The sequence below is a fragment of the Pan troglodytes genome, chromosome 9 (genome assembly GCF_028858775.2).
Source record: "Pan troglodytes isolate AG18354 chromosome 9, NHGRI_mPanTro3-v2.0_pri, whole genome shotgun sequence".
Taxonomy (NCBI): domain Eukaryota; kingdom Metazoa; phylum Chordata; class Mammalia; order Primates; family Hominidae; genus Pan; species Pan troglodytes.
Genome location: NC_072407.2, coordinates 91,931,451 through 91,953,738, shown reverse-complemented (window position 1 = coordinate 91,953,738; position 22,288 = coordinate 91,931,451). Strand labels below are relative to the sequence as shown.

At 40.8% G+C, this 22,288-nt stretch overlaps 1 pseudogene; it reads right to left on the bottom strand.

The window, feature by feature from the left end:
- Window positions 1-282: 282 nt before the first annotated feature.
- On the bottom strand, window positions 283-21,778 carry LOC112207958 (cell adhesion molecule-related/down-regulated by oncogenes-like; annotated as a pseudogene).
- Between the last annotated feature and the right edge of the window lie 510 nt (window positions 21,779-22,288).

The following is a 22,288-nucleotide window of genomic DNA, read 5'->3' as shown; positions in this document are numbered from 1 at the left end:
TGGAAATGTTATTTTCTTAACATGGCTAGTAGGTTCACAAATGTTCATTTCATTACTATTTTTCTCTATACTTGTGTGTTATATTATAGTCTTTTACATAAATAACATATTTTAATAAAAAATAATGATTTCTTATGCTATAGAGTGATTGCATATACTAAAAGTGTAATTTAATCAGTGTCCCCACTAGCGCGCTGAGATAGCGATCCTCTCAGCCTTGGAAGGCCAGGCAGGGCGTGAGACCTCTGGCTTGGAGCAGTTGTGCATATTCTGCAGTGTGCTCTATGACAAACTGATGATTTCCCATGTGTGAAGTGACATGAACACATTAGACTTGATTCCCCGAAAATGCCAGATGAGAGTTTTACGATATTTGTCCATTCCCCTTGGATTTAATACTGACTTTGATTCTTCCACTTCAGAATAACCTTGTATAATTATAAATTTTGATTTATTTTTAATCCACAACGAGAAAATAAAAGAAAAAATATATACACAGACAAATATATGAACACTCACATAACTGTATATACTATCCATCTTTATTTCTAATATACTAATTTTAAAATACATCAATATACCCATCATGACTCTTTCTGAGTGACATACCACACAAATTCAATATAGGTTCTCTAAGGAATCCTCTTAGGCTTCTTGTTTCAAAGCCTCTGAAGCTGCCTGCACAGTGAAGGTTGCAACAAAGCTTTCTCTTCACTTCTCCCTTAGCCTTGCATGGGTCCACTTTCCTTTCAATATCAAACAGAGCGTTAGAAATTCCTGGAAATGACTCCCCTGAATACTTGCTGTGGCTGCTTGGAGCATAAATGACATACCTGTTGATAAAACAGTATACTGTTTACTAGTTGCCCAAATGATATGGAAGAGAAACACAAGGGCACTCTACAATTCTAACATTGACTATTTCTAATTTAACAATTTGAACCAGCCACTTGTCAACTAAACTTCCACATTCAATCAACTCTAAGGACTAGTATGGCCAGGCGCAGTGGCTCAAGCCTGTAACCCCAGCATTTTGGGAGGCCAAGGTTGGCGGATCACGAGGTTAGGAGTTCGAGACTAGCCTGGAAAGCATGGTGAAACCCCGTCTCTACTAAAAACACAAAAAATTAGCCGGGCATGGTGGCACGTGTCTGTTGTCCCAGGTGCTCAGGAGGCTGAGGCAGGAGAATTGCTTGAACCCGGCAGGCAGAGGTCACAGTGAGCTGAGATCGTGCCACACCCTGCAATCCAGGCTGGGATAGAAAGCAAGGCTCCATCCTTTTAAAAAAAATAAATAAATAAAATGGAAAAGACTAGTTTATGAAATATGTATTAATTAATAATATTTGACTTCGAACAAATAACCCAAGTGGTAAGTGGTTCGATGCTACAACAGTAACAACGATTAAGTAACCACAGCAATCATGCTTGGTAATAAAGTATTTACTTACAATTTTTCTAATTCTTCAAGATACACTACACGCAATTGATATTAGTATTTCCCAGAGGAGGAAACTGAGGTCTGAGAAATCAAGTTGCTAAACGATTTGTCTCAAGGCACATTACAAGTAAGTGCTGACTTTTTAATATATCATAATAAATGATAGCACGACTGTGATCGTTAAAGTCCTGTTTGTGATTAGTCAACCATCTGTTGTGTTTTTTCTTGTCATTTTTAAAAATGCCACACTACCATGTTGGAGTACTTAACATAAAACATGAAGAAATATCAAAAACAATTTTGTAATGCTTCATATGACCACGACAGATGAATGTTTTACAGAACGGGCAAAGACATTTCACGTCATAGACCTAGAAAGGAAGGACAAACTCTGAAGTGATAAATAAGGCCAGGAGCGGTGGCTCATTACTGTAATTCCATAAATTTGGGAGGCTTAAGTGGGAGAATTGCTTGAGGCCAGGAGTTTGAGACCATCCTGGGCAACATAGGTTACACCCTGTCTCAACAAATAAAAGTACAAATATTAGCTGGGCACTGTGGCACGTAACTGTAGTCCTAGCGATTTCGGAGGCTGAGGTGGAAAGATTGATCAAGCCCAGGAGTTTGAGGCTGCAGTGAGCTAAGATTGCCCACTGAACTCCAGCTCGGGAGACAGTGTGAGAACCCGTCTCTTAAGAACAACAACAAAATAAGCTGGGGCGATGGGTAAGTTAAAAATATGCTGCCATTGGCCAACCAATCAAACTGTTTAAAACATACTCTTACTCCCAAGCCAGACACTTTGATAATCCCTGGACAGAAAGATGGAGCCATTTCTGGCTGTCCGATGACCTAACCCCTTTCAAAACATATAAGATCAACCTGGGGATAGTCAATGTTTGGCAATAGTCAAGATTTAGGAATTAAAAAAAAAACTCTAAATATCAAAAATATGAAAAAGAACGAATAAGTATGTGTTTATTATATACCTTACATATAGAGAGGTTTACTGGGTTTTGTGTATATGTAAACAAAAATACATTTAAAATAGGAAAGGGGTAGAATTGCACACACAAGAATATAACCATGATTTTATATTTTTCTGATGGAATTAGGCAGATATTTATTTTCTGCCATGGCTTTCTTGATCTTTACAGTTTCTAAAATAAACATTACTTTAAAATAAGAAACAAAAAGATACTGAAAATAAAGATATGCAAAAATTATATTACATCATATGAGAGAATATTACATTTATCATTTACTACATATATCTTGAAATTTTCTATTGGCTTGCAAGAAATCAACTATGATATTTTTCCACAGTACAAAAAAAAAAGGAAAAAGCGATATTATAACAGGGAATCATTTTTTCTTTTCCTACCTATAAAAACATCTATCTGGTAACCCTAAGGATCAATAAATGCTCATTACAGAAACATTGGTTGATTATTCATGATTCTCAATAGTATTGGAATGAGAAATAAAATGAATATAGTAATAACTTCATGAAAATGTATTTCTAAACACAAAATAAAAATGTCAGAACAAAACTGAACTTAATCAGTCAGCTCTGGGGACTGGTTCCAGGACACTGATAGATACCAAAATTTGTGCATACTCAAGTCCTGCAGAAAAGACACATATACATGAAAAGCAGGACCCCTCTTCTGTGGAATTAACAAGCTGAATGTGAAAAAACCACTAAACAAATCAAATTGATTTATCAGAATAATAATCCAGATTTTAGTATAAATTATTTAATATTTCATCTTTTCAAGTGATTTTCCAAATAATATAAGTACAGCATTCTCAGAGTCTGAAAAGACTTTCTGGATTACCTTGCTCTGCCTCAGTGAGGAAAGGTAGCTGCCTACGTGGAATCTGAAGCCACATCTGACCTCCCTTGGGTTAACTGGCCGTAATATAACTCACCACATGCTTAATGCCCTTTGACATCCTGGTCTTCATATTGTTAAGACAATGAAGTAGGCAATAATAGAAAACAAAATATTTCTGAAAAACATGGCTAAGAGTCCCAGTGGGACGTAACAGTTTTGCTTTATTTTGTTTTGTTTTTTGGAAAAACATTCATAATTTTCTTACTTTACATTTTTCATTAGTTCTTTATTGGCCACATCTGAGGTTCTCAGAGTCAAGCTCATGTAATGAGTATCATTCTGTGAAAAAAGTTCTAACATATCAAAGCTAAAGGAAAAATAATTGTTGAGGTTTGTTCCATAGAAATAAATTTACTCACTTAAAAGCCTGTTTTCTGGATTTATGTCCTTCCTACTTTGTGATATTTCTAACAAAATCATTTTCTGTATGCAATACTAATATTTAAAAAGATAAGTTTGAAAAAAATAATTTGGCAAAATAAAGTTTACCATCTTTAAAAATAAAAAGTTGGCCTTATATACATGGGGTTCTTTCCTTCAGTAATGTATTTTATTATGTTTTCTTAAGACATGGAATTTCTTTGCCATGTTGTCCAGGCTAGTCTGGAACTCCTGACCTCAGGTGATCCACCCACCTTGGCCTCCCAAAGTGCTGGGATTACAGGTGTGAGCCACCTCACCCAACAAGAATAACAACTTTCTAAAGAAGCCATTTTTTTTTCTCTCTCTCTCGCTACAGGATTTGGGAGACATGGTGGCAAGGTATGTTATTGGCCATCAGTGCAAGCTGGAGCACAAGGCACGCTATGAAAAACATCAAGCTGTTTCCAACAAAGTGAAAACATAATTTACTAACACCATAATGTGTCAGTGTGATTGTGTGTGTACTCATGTGTTTGTGTTGTATGTTGAATGTTACCTATGCCTTTTATCAGACATTAACCTTTTCTTACTTTTCCAAGTGACTCAGGGGGTTATGTTTTGAAGAGTTCAATGCAGAAGTTGCTAGAATACAATTTCCTCTTTTTAGGATTCAGAATCATAATTAGAGATCAACCATTTGGCGGCAGATAGGGAGAGGGGCATTTATCTTTCAGTGGCAGTAGGTTACAAACGGAGTGAAGAGTTAGAAAGATTCCCTAAGAGCCACAAACCCATCCTAGGATTGTGGAGGTACATTACAATATCAGAAGTGGGTTTGAATGAAGCATTTTCTGTTGGAATCTATTTCTTAAACACAGACATCAGAAACTTAACCAACTCAACCTACTTCCTTGCAGGAGTGAATCCGTGCTGCTGCACATGCCCCAGCCTGTGAATCCAGAGCTCACTACAGGGCCCATCACTGGACTGGTGGATAGGTTCAACCGCTTTCTGGGTGAGTGTCACCCTCCTGGTGGGATCAACATGCAATGCCTTCAATTCTGGTTTTCTATGGGCAGCCTTCCCAGTGTAACGATCTTTCATCTAGAAGAAAATAGTCTGTGAATAGGTATTTATATTTATAGTTTCACTATCATCAAACAGACAAAACTAAAAAAAAGATGGTGGAATCAGCCATATAGCAAATTTATCAGAAAAGTAAAACATGCAGAAGGGCTTTTTAGGATGTAGAACCATTCATGTATGGTTCAAACGTGATACAATTTCATGTATACAATTATTACATGAAGTATACAGAACTGAATTAATTCAGGACATTTCAATTTCAAATTCAGTGCAGTTAATGACTGATTGGAGTGACAGTGTTTTTTAAAATACATTTCAGGTGAAGTTTCATAGCATTTATAATTTTAATCATGTGCATTTTAATCAACCAAAGCATACACGAATAACTTATATAACAATGCAAAAACTGAGAATCTGTGAACAGTAGGAATGTGATTTTTTGGTTGCTGAGGCCTTAGATAGAACTCCAGGACAGATCATGATAAATCCAGCAAATAAAAGAAGTCTGTGCCTGAATCTGGCATGAAAGTCAGATAATTCTTGCAAGGAAGCCGCACTTTTCAGAAGGCAGATTCAGATTTTCTCTTTAAGTATGAATTGACTAGTTTAAGTGGCAGATTATAATATTTCTGGCAAAGTGATAACTTTTTTATTTGGGTCTAAGGATGGCTCCCCACCTCATCTCCTGTCCCCAGCCTCCTGCTCTGCCCTGACAGAGAAGAGACAATGAAGGTTAATTTTATTGCTGTGGACTTGGCTGCAGTGCAAGAGGTTCCAGTTTTTCAGTTGTTATGAAAGGTCGCTAACTAGACATAGACATGACCTTCCTCCCCTTTATAATTTTGAGTTTATAGAAATTGTGATCATTGAAGTTGAGCCATTTACTTGTGCAGATATCCTAACACCCTTTGATTCCAACATTTTTCCAGGCAGAAGTTTCTTTCTAATCTTGACCTGTGTTTTCTAGTGAGAATCTCTTTCTTATCTGAACATAATAATTTATAAACTGCTTTTCACTGGAACATTCTCTTGTTTCTACAGTGGAAATTTCCTTCACTTGGGAAGTAACCAATTACAATATCAGGCTGTTTGAGGATGTGAGAAGTTTGATGTTGAGACGTGAATCTTTGCATTCTGACAGATCTGACTATTTTGCTGCATGGGGAGCCTGGGTCTTCTCCTCTGGCAAACACTACTGGGAGCTGGATGTGGACAACTCTTGGGACTGGGCTCTGGGAGTCTGTAAGGACTCCTGGATAAGGAAGAATAGCACAATGTTTAAATCTAAGGACATATTTCTTCTTTTATGTGCCTGCTGTCCTGACCCATATTTCCAGGGATAACCTGGCATACGTAGACACTATGTAAAGCACACATCCATTAGAAGTTTATAACACTATGTTTTCATGTGACTGTTTTCTTGTTCCTGCAGTGCATATTTCCTGGGATAATAAAATAACCACTTGGTACATTCCCCTTGTTTGAAGTTCTGAGACAGCTACTCTTCGGTTCTGTTGATCTCAACATTGCCCCAACTCCAACAAAATCTAAGTGTTTTCTTGATGGCGAGCCCTGCCATTCACTTTTGGAAGATATTACTGAGAGGTGGACATTGGGCAGTGCTGGAACTGGGCTGTTGGATTTTGCAATGATTCTTGGACAATGAGAAATGACATGCTGGTTAACTCCAAGAAATTTGTTCTACTTTTTTGTGTCAAGAAGGCTACTGGTGTCATCTCAAGACCTCTTCCCCACTATTATCTCAGTATACAGAAAGGTCTCTAGGCCAGATGGGGGTGTTTCTAGATTATGAATGTGGCATGGTAAGCTTTGTTAATGTGGCCAACAGTTTTCTCATCTGTAGCCTCTCTGGTTCTTTCCCTTACCCTCTTACAACTTTGCTTTGTTTTGCTTTGCTTTGCACTCACAGAATCAGAGATAGGTCAGTAACGTGACTAAAGGTATCAGAAACACCAACTTCTGAGAATGCTAAATACTGACTACTTGACATTCTTTATCTTTTTCTATGAAAGTTTGTACATTTTTAAAAGTGTGGAGGTATACATTTGTTTTGATTTTCATTAAACTACTGTCTCTTAGAATACTGCGCATGTCTTCTCTTATATGCTGTATCTTTTCTTTCCCTTGATTTCCAAGCCAGCCCAGGTATATGAATACCTGAGTGTGTTTATCCAAACTGATGGGTTAATGCAAGAGCACAGGTTTCTTCCCCCTGAACTGGAATTTTCTTTTCTCTGTTCCACATCTGCTAAGTCCCATTTCATCAAGTGTAAGTTCCAACATTTCTTCAGGGAATTCTTTCTTTAACTCCTGGACTAGATTAGGCTATTTGTTTTAAAGACTCAGAAAGCCTTATACTTTTCTTTGTAAAACTCACAGTGTAATAGTAGGCATCTTTTCTGCTTCTCAAATTACAAGAAAAGAACTGTGTTTGTACTACACACAGGTATATTCCAAGAAAGTACACAATGCTTAAAATATAACTGATATTCATTAATTGTCTGTTTGAATAAAAGAATAAATGCACAAAATAATTGATAAAAACATATGATGCAACTGTTTAAAAGGCTACCAAATTTACCCCTATATTCCTACTGATTTTGGCTACTGAATGTAACCAAAATCAACAGGGATACTGAGAAATATTATTTAATAAAGTTATAAATTGGACTGCTTATCAAATTGATAGGCTCAGTCCATTTTCTTTAGCTCAAGAACAAACTATCGATGGACACAGATCTTAAGAGAGTGACAATGATACAGATAAAAAGACTGAAAATCTGTAAGACTTTAGTAATTTCACCGATGGCATCCTGCAGACAGTTACCTGGGAACATGTCATTACCAGAATAGAAAGTAAGACTCACTTTTTGCTTCAGAAAATACAGAATACTCAGAAGCCTCATTACATTTTAATAAAACTCCAAATTTATTTAGGTCTTTGAAGTTTTTAAAATACATGTGCAGTAAAATATCCTTATTATCAGAAATACCTATATTTTGATCATGTTAATTTTGTATGAAGCCTTTCCTTAAGTATCGACTGGAAATTGGTTCCAGGACTCCCCACAGATACCAAAATCCTTAGATGCTAATAATCCTCAGATGTCCTTACATAAGTTGGGGAAGTATTTACATGTAGCCTAAGCACATCCTCCAATGTACTTTAATAATCTCTAGATTACTTAAAATACTTAATGCAATGTAAATGCATTAAGTGTAAGTAGTTGTTACCCTGTATTATTTAGGGAATAACCACAAGCAAAAAAAGTCTGCACATGTTCAGTGAAAATGTAATCATTCAATTTTTTTTCCTGAAATTTTTTAATCCATGATGAGTTGAATCCATAGGTGCAGAACCCATTTATATGGAGGTCCAACTGTATATCAAATATCATATTTAATGGTGTATTTTCTAGTATTTAATTTAATTACTGGCAATATGGCACACAACAAACATATCAAAAGTTTCTGATATGTGTTTTTTGAATTTATTTAAAGCAATCCGGGAATGCCTCCTTTAATGAGGATTGCTGAGAACAAAGTCTAAAAAAGGCTGACTCCATTTATAAGGAGTAACTCTGATCCAAAAGTTTAATGACAGATGGGTTGCATAATGGGTTATTTCAATGATAGGAGTAATGCAAACATACAGTTCTGTAGTCATTTATATTTTAATAGCATTATACTGTTTTAACCATCCTCATCTTGTATATAATCTCATTGTATATTAGAATACTACTATTAGAGCAGTAAAGAAGAATGGATAAATACGGTCAGCTTTTTGCTTTTGTTTTCTTTTGTTTTTGAGACAGGCTCTCACTCTGTCACCCAGGTTGGAGTGCACTGGTGAGATCACGGCTCACTGCAGCCTCGACCTCCCCAGATCAAGCAATCCTCCAACCTCAGCCTCCCAAATAGCTGGACTACAGGCTGAACTGTCATGCCCAAGTAACTTTGTTCTTGCTGTTGTTGGAGAGACAGGGTCTCACCCTGTTGCCCAGGCTTCTCTCAAGCTCCTAGCTCAAGTCATCCTCCCACCTCAGCCTCTAACAGTGCTGGGACTATAGGCCTAAGCCACTATGCCAGGCCTAAATACAGCCAATTCAACTGAAGTTTACATTATTTGTGTTTCACTCTCTTTCATTATAAGAATGATCTGTGTCTTAAAATGTGTTCTTGAACATGAATTACTTTATGATTGCCCCTTCATAAGAATAGTTCTTAATGTTTAAGAATAATTCACAAAAATATGAAAATTCCTTCATAAAGAATGACTTGAATTAATAGAAGGAATACTAGATACAGGCAGTGGATAATCAAATTTTAAGTGAATTATCTTATTCTGTCCTACAATTGTAAGAGAAAGTGATCCTCCAACCTCAGCCTCTCAAAGTACTGGGAATTATAGGCATGAGCCACCATGCCTGGCATAAATATGGCCAATAATTTAAACTTCAGTTTAATTGGCTGTTCTTATAAGTTTTTGAGAGAAATATGTTTCTCTTATAATTGTGAGGACTGGATGAAATAATGCAGATACAACCTCCACTGATAGGGTAGAATCTCCACCCCGGAAAAGCAGGTCTAGGGTTGCTATGCCCAAGTTTCCCACTGGCTGTATCTTCCGTCCCTCAAGGGATAAGACAAAACACCGGGAGACACCATCCCCCTACCTACCCCAGCACAGACTTGTAGAGCGTGTGTGAGTGCTAGAGAAGCCCCTGTCAACTCCTTTGCAGTGATGCAGAGATTCATCTAGGAGGACTGACAGGCTGTAAAAACTGAGAGCTTTGCTCAATGCCTCACAGTAATGATTGATTTTGAATCGGTCATGAAGAGGTACATTCCCAAGGGCATTGTCAAAAACAATGGAGACCTTGGTTGGGAACATTAAAGAGGAGCTTGGAATCTTTAGCATGCTTTGTAGCAAGAAATAAACTTCTGACAGCCAGCCAGAAGTTTACCAGAGAAAACCAGGCAAAGAGAAAGCCAAGAAAAAGTGTCTTAGGATCTCTAATTTCTGGAGATCTGGAAGGCTGTGTATCTGTGCTAGCCTGCACCCACTCAAGAGCAATCAAGGTGGAATGCGGACAAATTTGTAAGCACTCCCCAAGCTAACCACTGATTCATCAATAAAGAGCCTTTAGCCCTACTGGCTGAAGAGCTAAAGCACAAATTCTGAGTGAACACTGGGTGAACAATAAATTATTCTGTTCCAGGGAGTGATTCCTAGAAGCTAGACTTAAAAATAAAATCACAATCATCTCCGGTGATCTGGAAGATTGACCATGCACTGTCATTGCAGTAACCAGAGAGAGGATCTCTGAGCTGTTAGTCCACTGAATGTGGGACATAATTGTCAACTTCCTGATCTGTGAAAACAGTCTCCACGCCACACACACATTGAATGGTAAAGGATAAAAATCTAACTAACTAGGAAGGCTTAGCCACAACTTTCGAAATACAGATTTAGGTAGAAATAGAGATAAATAGATACAAAGATTGCTGAGTTTCATGTTTAGCTGAATTCATAGTAAATATTTATCATCGTGAATAGGTTCATCTCAGAAGCCAAAAGCATAGCTACTCTCAGATGAAGGTTGCATATATATATACATATATATGTGTGTGCATATATATAATATACATATATATTTCAAAGCAGTCATTCATATGTATATTTTTCAATTAGTAAGCTAATTTTCCAAGCACTATTTTTCATATATATATATAGTCCCAGCACTTTTAGAGGCTGAGGTGGGACGATCACTTGAGCCAGGAGTTGGAGAGAAGCCTGGGCAATAGGGTGAGACCCTCTCTCTCCAACAACAGCAACAACAAAATTACTCAGGCATGACAGTTCAGCCTTTATCCAGCTATTTGGGAGGCTGAGGTTGGAGGACTGCTTGATCTGGGGAGGTCGACCCTGCAGTGAGGCGTGATCTTACCACTGCACCCCAACCTGGGCGACAGAGTGAGAGCCTGTCTCAAAAACAAAACTAAACAAAACAAAAACAAAAAGCTGACTGTATTTATCCATTCTTCCTTATTGCTCTAATAGCTGTATTCTAATATACAATGAGATTATATACAAGATGAGGATGGTTAAAACAGTATAATGCTATTAAAATATAAATGACGATAGAATTGTTATGTTTCCATTACCCTTGTCATTGGAATATGGATCCTGTCACCTTAGTAGTCAGCATAGTACCCAATAGGTAGTTTTTAAAAAATATATCATAATCATTTATTAATGTGGAGAAGATCCTTCCAAAGACAGCTCCAATGTCCTTGTCACACAGAGGCAGCAGTGGTCAGGAGCTCTGCTGACCAATGCTTTTGGTGCCTGTTTAAAAGGAAGACATTCTGGAAAAAAAAGTCAGGAAACTTCATAAAATAAACAACAAGAACAACAAACACCTTTTCTTCCAGAATAAGTATTTTCTGACACTCACACCTTCAGGCTGTTGCCCCTGTTGGAAGTGAGAGAATGACTAGTTTCTGGCAGTGTGACACCATGAACATGCTCCTAGGCTAATGGAGCAGACAGAAGAGCTCCCTCCAAGAGAGGCTCCCTGCAGCCCTCCCCTTTTTTCTTCTGAAAATGTGTGTCTTTCTTTTCAAGCCACGACTTAAAGTCTTATTTTGTTCCTACTCTTAGAAACAGTCAAAAAGAGCCCCATACCGTACCGGCCATTTTATGAATCAATGTAATTTTAACGCAGAGGGATAGTAAAGCATTATTTGTCTCTCTGGCCTTGGTTCCTTTTCCGCATACTGCAATCATTCAACTACATCTTACACTCCACCATGTCCACGTCACTGCTTATGACTAGAATAGAAGACTGAACATCACTTGTGCCCACGTGCAGATAGGGAGAATGTTGTCTGGTCACATTACCACTTTAGTGGAAGGCACTCTTTTAAAATTCATCAGCCAGGTCTGCTATTATAAACACTGGGTCAAAACCGTGGTTGACTTCAAAGTGTTCTCAGAAAGTTTGATAATACACTATTAAAAGACAGTTTTCCATCTGAAAACCTGACTGGTGGCAACCTTCAATTGGCCCCTGCATTTCCTCTGAGCTGAAGCAGCCAAGGGATGGAATCGTTTGCATGAGGAGTTCTTACTGCCACTACAGTTGTTAGAAAATATGGAATGATCCCTCTGCCCTCCAGGTGATTGAAAGCTAGGCAAAACAAGGTTGTTTCTTACTGAGCGCAAGGAAGCAATGGGTAAGAAAACTTTTAAGGCATAAATAATACAAAAGGGCACACATTTTTAGGACACATTCACATGACATTATACTGCAAAAAAAAAAAAAAAAAAGAATGATTTTCTCTGATTTGAATTAAGATCCTTCACACAGTTCACTCCCAGGCCTGTTTTGTGCAGTTGGTTACAGGCTTGAAGTCAGAAGATGACTGGTTGTTTGCACATCCTCCGGTTTCCTGGGGCTGCTGGAGGACCCCTGAGGGGCTGTCCAAAGGAACACCAGGCGGAGGCCATGTTGTCTTTTCAGCACCGTCCTCTGAGATAGGTGGCAAAATAAGAGGATTCCAATGTAAATTGTTGCTGTCTGTTTCTGAATAGACACAGCTGTCTCCTCTAGTGAACTCTTCTGGATTTTCTGTGCGATCACAGCTGACATCGTTTCTATTATCCTGACAGCACTTTTTTCCTCCTCTGTAATAACACACTTTGTGGATGAACCAAAATCACCAAAAACTGCCACGGATACTGTTACAGGGCCACTCAAAATAATACCAACGCTATTGTTGGCAAGGGATTGGTAGAAACCCAAAAGAGAGGAGTTAAGAGAAAGAATTGTCAAAGTCCCCTGATGAATCTGTATATGTTCCATGTTTCTACCCCACTTTTTTCCATTATGCAACCATGAGCTATGAGTGGTCACAGGTTTGGCAGAACAATGTAGTTCTGCAGGTCCACCATGTTTCTGGACGGTAGAGAGTGGCTCGGAAGTAAAATAAGGTGCCACGTCGGAACTCATGGAAGAGCAGAGAATCATGACAGTAACATACAGCAGAGTCCATATGGGTCCAAGATTCACATGCAGAGTGCCAGATTACAGAAGCAGGCAAGGCACGCTTCCAGAGCAAAACCCAGGCCTTGGTTCACTTTCCAAGGTACTACAATTCAGGGTAATCAGACGCATTCCTTAACCTTGACTCCTTACTGCTTACTAAAGACTTTGATCAGTCTTCATGCTGTCCATAGGGAGTCTCCAAAACTCAGAGTAACAGTTGGCTTACATCTTCAGTGATTCAAGTCTGCAAGGTGTATATGATTGTGCTTCGGGGGGAAAGCAGAGAAGCCACTTTCTGTACTTACAACGGAGTTCACTTCAGTGCTACAAACATCACCGCAACCCTGCTTGTAATAAAGTCCAGACTAGCAATCTGCCTTTGGGTTGAGCTGTTCTCCTACAAGATAAGCTGTTAAGTCATGCCTTGATTTTAGATCTCTCGGCTGGGCAGGCTAAGCATCCGGAGTTCCTGTGGGGCAGCCGGCTGGGAAAGCCACCCTCAGGTCCTTCCCTCCGACGCCACGACGGCTACTATGGAAGCGGCTATGGTGGCAGCGGCTGCGATCCGAAGGGGCCCCTCCATGCGCCACGCAGGGCAGAGGACGGCGCGGTGTCTTGCAGGCCATGACGCAGGCGCTGGATAAGTCAGGCGGGGGCTGGGTCCTGGTTCTTCTGGCGCCTTGACTCTGGAGCCCGGCATCAGGGCTCTGGATATGGGACCTGGGGCGCGCCCCCGCGGCAGCGCTCCTCCAGGCGGAGGGGAGTGGACATGTAACCGGGCGTGTTCAGGGCTGCCCGGAGCATGCCAGGAGCAAGAGGAGGGATCCTGTGAGAGACAAGCGAGGCCAGCTGTAGAGGCCGCCTCCCATAAGTAGTTTTTTAAACCCATCCCTCTCCCTCCACTCACAAGTAGACCACAGAGTCTATTTTGCCCATACTGATGTCTCTGTGCGTTCAATGCTTAGCTCCCAATTATAAGTGAGAACATAACAGCATTTCATTTTCTGATCCTGCATTAATTTGCCTAGGATTACAACCTCCAGCTCCATTCCCATTGCTGTAAGAGAGTTGGTGTGCCCAGAGTAAAGTCCTCCATTTAAGCTCCCATTCACAACTACACTGACTCCGTTGAGAACCTTATGGTGAAGGTGGGAACAGCCACTGCTGATACCGACATGGCTCAGTAAACCTCCATGAACACTTCCATTTATCTCATTTGCTCCTGAGAGAGTGGTGTATTACATCATCTGCCCATTAATATCTGATCCTTGATAGAGGTATCCTGGAGGGTCATATTTCTGTATGATATTCTGCTGGCGATTCCTCCGCAGGCATATTTCAATGAAAACCATAAGAATGAGGCCCAAGACACCCAGCATACAGCCAAGGATCAGATAGAACAGGTCACTGCTTCTGTCAGGGCTGGTTGCTGGCCTCACATTTCCTTCACTTCCTGAGGAATTCAGACGGGTACTCAAGTCTTTCGGATACTCAGAAGCTCCAGGAACGCATTTTACTTTAGTCTCGCAGATCATCATACTGCTAAACTCACTTTCTTCTCCTTCACAGAAGCACTGCATTTTAATGCCATAGGAAGTTTCTGACAGCAGATGGCCAATCATGTGCCACTCCTTTGAACCTTCTGTAACATCCCTCTTATAAACATTGTCATTGTCATTATCTGTGGGTCGGTAATAGATATAAAAGAATGGAAGCGTTATTATTTCACGGAATGTATGTCCGCTTTAGCACAATCTGAGTAATGCTGACCGCCTCTGTGTACACAATGTGAGGTCCATTATTGGACAGTTGGAAAAAAGTTTGGGGAACCCAGTCACCAGATAAGGATGAGACGCTGAACTCTGAAAACTCTCTTCATAATGGTTGATAGCAACGACCCTAAATTTGTATGTTGAACCTGTTTCTACACTACAAACTTCCACAGAAATTTTGGAAGGAAGGATATCTTCAGCTGCCACCAGCCAGTCACTGGTCCTCATCCATTTATATCTGACCTCAAAGCCAGGGATTGAAGAATTCCCATCTGCCCAAGGAATTCAAGTGACATAGACCAACCTCTCTGACACAGTGGAGATAATCAGGTGATCTGGTGCCTCTGGAGCACCACTGTGCCTAGATGAATCTGTAAGCACCACTCCAAAATTGTTGTTTGAAGCTTCTGAAACAACAGGATACTCGGGGGTGCCTGTGGGTTGAGAGGATGCCTGGGTGTTTTTTGATGACGCTGTTTTTTCTTTGCTGGTTCAGAAGGTAAGCATGGCAGGTGGGTTTTCACCTGCAGCACTTCTTGCTACCATCAAGAGTTCATAAAGACTAGATGGCTCTATTTCAGCTAAATGAAGCTCACTTTCACCTCCTGGGATTCAAACCCTGTGCCAACTTCCCACCACACCAACTTCATACTCCAGATTTTGATACTTCACAAAATAGGCATTGATGGGCAGTCCACTTTCCTTGCCTGCCCTCCACACCAGGTTGTATGTATCTGCTATGGGGGTCTGTAGGGTTTCAATTTGATGGGGACCTCAGAAACAGAGATGCCACCAGCATTTTTCTCTGATGGTGATTCCACTGCACTGAGATGTACTTTCTCTGGAAATGAGCTGAATAATCCACTTTCTGAACCATCTCTTATTTTTTTCATTTTTCTGAGTAACATCAAAAAGTGCAACTGTTTCTGCTTTTGTTTGTTTCAAAAGGAACAACCATGAGAGGTGGTTCTGCCTGCATGGTACCATGTTCATTTGTAGTTTCGCAGATGTATTTCTCCACATGCTCCTGCATCACAGCCTGAGTATGGAGAGAGCTCAAGCCAGCTTGGGACATGATGAAATAGACAGGGTCTGGGTCCAAGATTCCAGGTCTTGATAAGTGTGACTTTTGGGATTTAGATCTAAGGACTTAAGACAGATGGCTGGTTATCAATCCGTGGATGTCATACCAACAAATGACTGGACCCAGCAGCCTGGTAGCACTGTAGGACAGAGTAAACAAAGTCTCCATCTACCACTTCTATGCTTGCCGGTGCCATAATTATAACTTGCTTGAATCCATTCCCTTTTTCTATTTCAAGTCTTCCAGTAGACTGCATAAATCCAGCCTCATTATCTGCTAAACACTGATGTAGCCTACTATCTTGCATAATAACCCCACTGAATTTCAGTCAATTTCCTGCAGTTCGATGTCTTGAGGAAGGATGATTAGGCTGTGAATTATGAAACCAGTTATGGTTGGCAGGTGGGTTCCTACAAACATCAGAGATAAAGTGTACTGTGGAAAATAGAGACACTATCTGATCCTGTAGTCCCTTAGAGTAGGAGCGTGTTCAAGTACATTAACCATGTATGCCACATATTTTACATCTCCAGAGTTGTTTCCCACCATGCAGGAATTGTTTCCAGAGTCCACTGGGTCAATGCTATCTATGGCAAGATGAGAACACAACCTTCTCCAGTTGCTTCCCAGGGCAATATCCTGCCTGTTCTTTAGCCAACACACTTGAGGAGCCAGGACCCCACTAAACACACACTCCAAAGTTACAGGGCTATGTGAATGAACAGCTAATACCTGTGAACGAGCAGGGGAAGAATGCCAAAATCATCTGAAGAAAGGTGACTCACAAGGAGCTTTTGGCCAATGGGTTCAACTCTTAATTCATGTGTGGCCGGATTATAAGCTGCACATTTGTGTGATCCCTTGTCCTCTGAGGATACATTCAAAATCTAAAGATGTTCTTGTGGAGGGATTAAGTAATTCTTTGTGGAATGCTTCAGCCACTTCCCCTGGATTTTAGCGCACACGTCAGCTTTGGGGTTACTCTCTGGTACCCTGCAGCCAATGAAACCAGCACCTTTATTATTTTGCTGTAATAAAATGCTTTGTGGGTGAATCAAAATCACCAAGAACTGCTGTGGATACTGTTACAGGGCCACTTACAACAACACTGACCTATTGTTGAGAATGCATTGGTAGTAACCCAAAAGGGAGGAGTTAAGAGAAAAAAATTGTCAAAGTCCCCTGATGAATCTTAATATATTCCATGTTTCTATTCTATTTTTTCCATTATGCGACCTTGAGATGTGAGTGGTCACAGGTTTAGCAGAACAATATAGTTCTACAGGTCCACTAAGTTTCTGGACGGCAGAGGGTAGCTCAAAAGTGAAATAAGGTGCCATGTCTGAACTCCCAAAAGAGCAGAGAATCGTAAGAGTAACAGACGGTGGTGTCCATAACGGGCCAAGATCTGGATGCGGAGCGCCAGATTACAGAAGCAGGCAGGACAGGCTTCCAGAGCAAAACCCAAGCCTTGGTTCGTTTTCCAAAATACTGTAGTCCAGGGTAAGCAAACACATTCTTTAACCTTGACTCCTTCCTGCTTACTAAAGACTTTGATCAGGGACAGTCTTCATGCTGTCCACAGGATGTCTCCCAAAATGAGAGTAACAGCTGACTTACATCTTCAGTGATTCAAGTCTGCAAGGTGAATACACTTGTGCTTGGGACGGAAAGCAGAGAAGCCACTTTCTGTTCTTAGGGTGGAACTCACTTCAGTGCTAAAAGCACATCATAGCAGTTCTGCTTGCAATAAAGTCCAAACTAACAATCTGCCTTTGGGTTGAGCTTTTCTCTTACAAAATAAGCTGTTAAGTCGTGCCTTAATTTTAGGTCTCTCCACGGCGCTGGCTAAGCATCTAGAGCTCCTGTGTGGCAGCCAGCTGGGAAAGCCACCCCTGTGTCATGCCCTCCGGCGTGAGGCAGCGGCTGTGGTGGCAGCTGTGATCTGAAGGGGCCCCTTCAGGCCCGGCACAGGACAGAGGAGGGTGTGGTGCCTCACATGCCAGGGCAGAGGCTCTGGGTTGGGCGAGCGGGCCGCGAGGTCGCAGGTCTCCTTGCACTGTGTGACCTCAACTGGGAACTAGGGCTCAGGGGTGGGTAACTGGGTTGGGGGTGGGGTGTGGAGTGACAGGATCCATCCCTGTGGCAATGCTACTCTAAATGGAGGCCTACATACAGGTAACCAGGTGGTCACAAGGCCCAACAGGAGCAGGAGAGGAGCAGGAGGAGGAGCGATCCCAGAGACAGACAGGCAAGGCAGGCTGTAGAGACCGCCCCCAGTCGGTATTTTTTCAAGCCATCCCTCTCCCGCCACCCTCAAGTAGTCCACAGAGTCTATTTTTCCCATATTGATGTCTATGTGTGTTCAATATTTAGCTCCCCATGTAAGTGAGAACATACAGCATTTGGCTTTCTATCCTGCATGAATTTGCTTAGGATTAAGGCCTCCAGCTCCACCCACATTGTTGTAAAGGACATGATTTCATTCTTTTTATGGCTGTATAGTATTCCATGGTGTATATGTACCATATTTTATTTATACAGTCTACCATTGATGGACTCCTGGGTTGATTATGTCTTTGCTATTTTGAATAGTGCAGCCATGAACATAGGAGAGTATGTGTCTTTTTGTTAGAACGATGTATTTTCTTTTGAGTATGTACTCAGTAATGAGATAATTGTATCAAAAGGTAGCTCCGTGTTAAGTTCTTTGAGAAATCTCCAGAATGTTTTCCATAGTGGGTGCACTAATTTACATTTCTTGCTCTATCTTTAGTTCACAAAATTTCTACTAGACTCAGCTCAGGGTTGCAGCCCTGACTGCAGCAGGTGCTAGGGCTTCCCTAAGTAGATACTGTGCACAGGTAAAGAGAGAGCTCAGATCCCGGGGTTGTGAGAAGAGAAGCAGAGGAAGGAGTTAAGGAGAGGGCCACATTTGGATGCCCTGAGGAGGGATGACAGGCAGATGTAAGGAAGGTGGTACTGTGCTAGTCACTGGTGACATCCTCCTAGTTCCAGAATCTCCTGGAAAGCAGGAAGCCTCACAATTCCCAAGCATGCTGCAGTTCTGGAGGGCACAGGGCTACTATTCTTCCCAGCTTGACTCTCTTTTCTCCCAATAAACATGGGACTCTGAAGCCAGGAGTCAGAACGAATTATCTACCACCCACACAACGTTTAAACCTTCGATTTATGATTGAATTACACACACACACACACACACACACGTGCAGGCACACACATGCATCTGTCGCTGTAATAAAACGTCCTTAGCTAATGCTAGACAGATCTGTGATCTGTAATTATCTCTACCCTTTTGGGCAACAAGAATAATGAATTGATTGACAAAATTGATTGACTCCTGGAAAGTAGTGTAAAAATGTAATATATATGTAAGACACATGGTGTCTTCCCCCTGTGACATTAGCAGCAACATTCCCCTAGAATATTACAAATAATATCAGAGGGGGTGTACACACATAATGTACATACCTTGTAAAATTAGGAGTAGCATCTCCCTAAGATATTATTAATAGTATCACAGAATGTGTACACACATGGCTTATACCCCATATGATGTTAGGAGTTACATCCTTCTAGTATGTTAGGAATAATACCACAAAATTGTTCACACATGGATAACGGCATATGTAATATCAGGATTAACATGCCTCAAAAATATTACAAATAACATCACAGGGGGTGTGCACACATAACGTACATGCCCTGTGACATTAGGAGTACATTTCCCTGACACATTACAAGTAATATCAGAGAGTGTACACCTTCTGTGACATTTCGAGTAATGTCCCCTGGATAGTACGAATAATATCATAGGGTGTACATCCCCTGTGACCTGAGGAGCAACATCTTTCTTGGATAATGCAAATAATATCACAAAATATACAGCCCCTGTGACATTAGGAGTAACATCCACCTAGGATATTATGAATAATATCACAGGAAGTATACTCCGTGTGACAGTAGGAGTAACCTCCCCCAAGGATATAACGAACAAATGCAGAGGATGTACATGTGTTGTGACATTAGCAGTAACATCCATTTAGGATATTATGAAAATTATCACACTGTGAACACCCCCTGTGACATTAGGAGTAACATCCCCCTACAATATTGGGAACAATATCACATGGTGTATATTCCCTGTGACATTCGAGGTAACATTTCTTTAGGATATTATGAATAATATTACAAGATGTACAGCCCCTGTGACATTAGGAGTAACATCCCATAAAACTATAACGAATAATTTCACAAGGTGTACACGCTCTGCAACATTAAAAGTAACATTTCCCTAGAATATTATGATAGTATCACAGAGTGTACACCCCCTGTGATATAGGGAGTAACATCTTGTAAGCATTATACAAGTAATTTGATAAGGTGGACAAACCCTGTGACACAAGGAGAAACATCCCTCTAGGACATTACAAATAATATTAAAGGGAACACACCCCATGTGACAATAAAGGTAACCTCCCCTTAGGATATTACGAATAATACCACAAAGAGTACACACACTGTGACATTATTATTAATGTCCCACTAGGGTATTGTGAATAATATCACAGTGTGTACAATCCTGTGACATCAGGATGAACATTCCCCTACAATATTACGAATAATATAGCAGGGTATACACCCCCTGTGATTTTGGTAGTGCCATCCTCCTAGAATATGGAAAATAATGTCCCAGGGTGTTAACGAGGAGTGGCAGTAGAGGTAAAATCCTAGTAGTGGAGTAATATTACCCCTCCTCTCCCCCCAGGATATTACAATCCACGGTGGACACACAGCGTGTTTACGTTATTGTGAGTAATATCTTCTCCGCCTCTGGAGATTACCAACTGTCATAGAAGGGTGTACATCCTCTGCACTATTTGCAGTAATGGCATCCTCTTGACCCTGGATATTAACAACAATATCAGGAGAGGATGATATTACTCCCAATATCACAGAGGGTGTACACCCCGCCTGTCATATTATTCCTACTATCCAGAATAAGAGAGAATGATATTACTCGCAATAGTGCCGGGGTGTACACCCCCCTTGTGATATTGTTCCTAATATCCAGGGAGGGAGAGCATGATATTAATAACTCCCAATATCGCTATGGGTGTACACCCACCCTGTGATATTGCTCCTAATATCCAAGGGGTAGAGTATGACATTACTCCCAGTGTTTTTTTGGAGAGTGTTTCTACCCCCAGCGGCATTGGGGGTAGTATCATCCTCTCCCACGTTGAGATTAGGAACAATATCACAGGAGGTGTGTACACACCCTGTGATATTGAAAGTAATATCATCCTCTTTTCTCCTGGATCGTGGGACCAATATCAATGGGAAGCGTACGCTTTCTGCAATATTGGGAGTAATGTCATCCTCTCCGCCTTTGAATATTAAGGGCAATGTCACAGGGCGGGTGTACACTCTCTGCGATATTGGCAATGTTATCTTCTCCCCAAACTGCATATTAGGAAAAATATCACAGAGTGGGTGTACACCTTCTGCGATATGAATAGTAATATCATCTTCTCCCCTTCTGGATATTAGGAACAATATCACTCCGGAGTGTACACTTTCTTCGAGATTGAGAGTAATATCATCCTCTCCGCCTTTGAATATTAAGAGAAATATCACAGGGGGGATGTACAGCCCCTGAGATTTTGGGAGTAATATCGGGCTCTTTCCCTCCATGGATATTAGGAAAATATCTCACGGTGGGTTTACACCTCCTGCTATATGGGGAGTCGTATCCTCTCTTTTCCTGGATATTAGGGACAATATCACAGGGTGGGTGTACACAGCCTGCGATATTGCTGTAATATCATCCTCTCGCCCTCCGGGTATTAGGAACAATATCACAGAAGGGGCGTACACTCCCTGTGATATTGGGAGTAATATCATTTTCTCCTTCCATGAATATTAGGAGCAATATCCCTGGGTGGATGTACACCCACTGTTACATTGGGAGTAATGTCATACTCTACCCCCTGGATATTAGAGGCAATATCACAGGGTCGGTGTACACCCATAGCGATATTGGGAGTTATTAATATCATGATCTACCTCCCTGGATATTAGGAACAATATCACAAGGGGGGTGTACACCCCGGCACTATTGCGAGTAATATCATTCTCTCTTATTCTGGATAGTAGGAATAATATGACAGGCGGGGTGTACACCCTCTGTGATATTGGGAGTAATATCATCCTCTCCCAACGTGGATATTAGGAACAATATCACAAGGGGGGCTGTACACGTCTTTGATATTGGTAGTAATATCACCCTCTCCCCCTTGCATATAAGAAACAGTGTGATAGGCGGGGTGGACACCCCCTGCGATATGGGGAGTAATATCACCCTCCTCTCCACACCTGGATATCATGACCCACGGTGGACACACAGCGTGTTTACGATATTGTGAGTAATATCATGCCACCTCTAGAAATTATGAACAATATCACAGATTGGTGTACACCCTCTGAACTATAGGGAGTGATAACATCCTCTCCACCCCTGAATATTAGGAACAATATCAAAG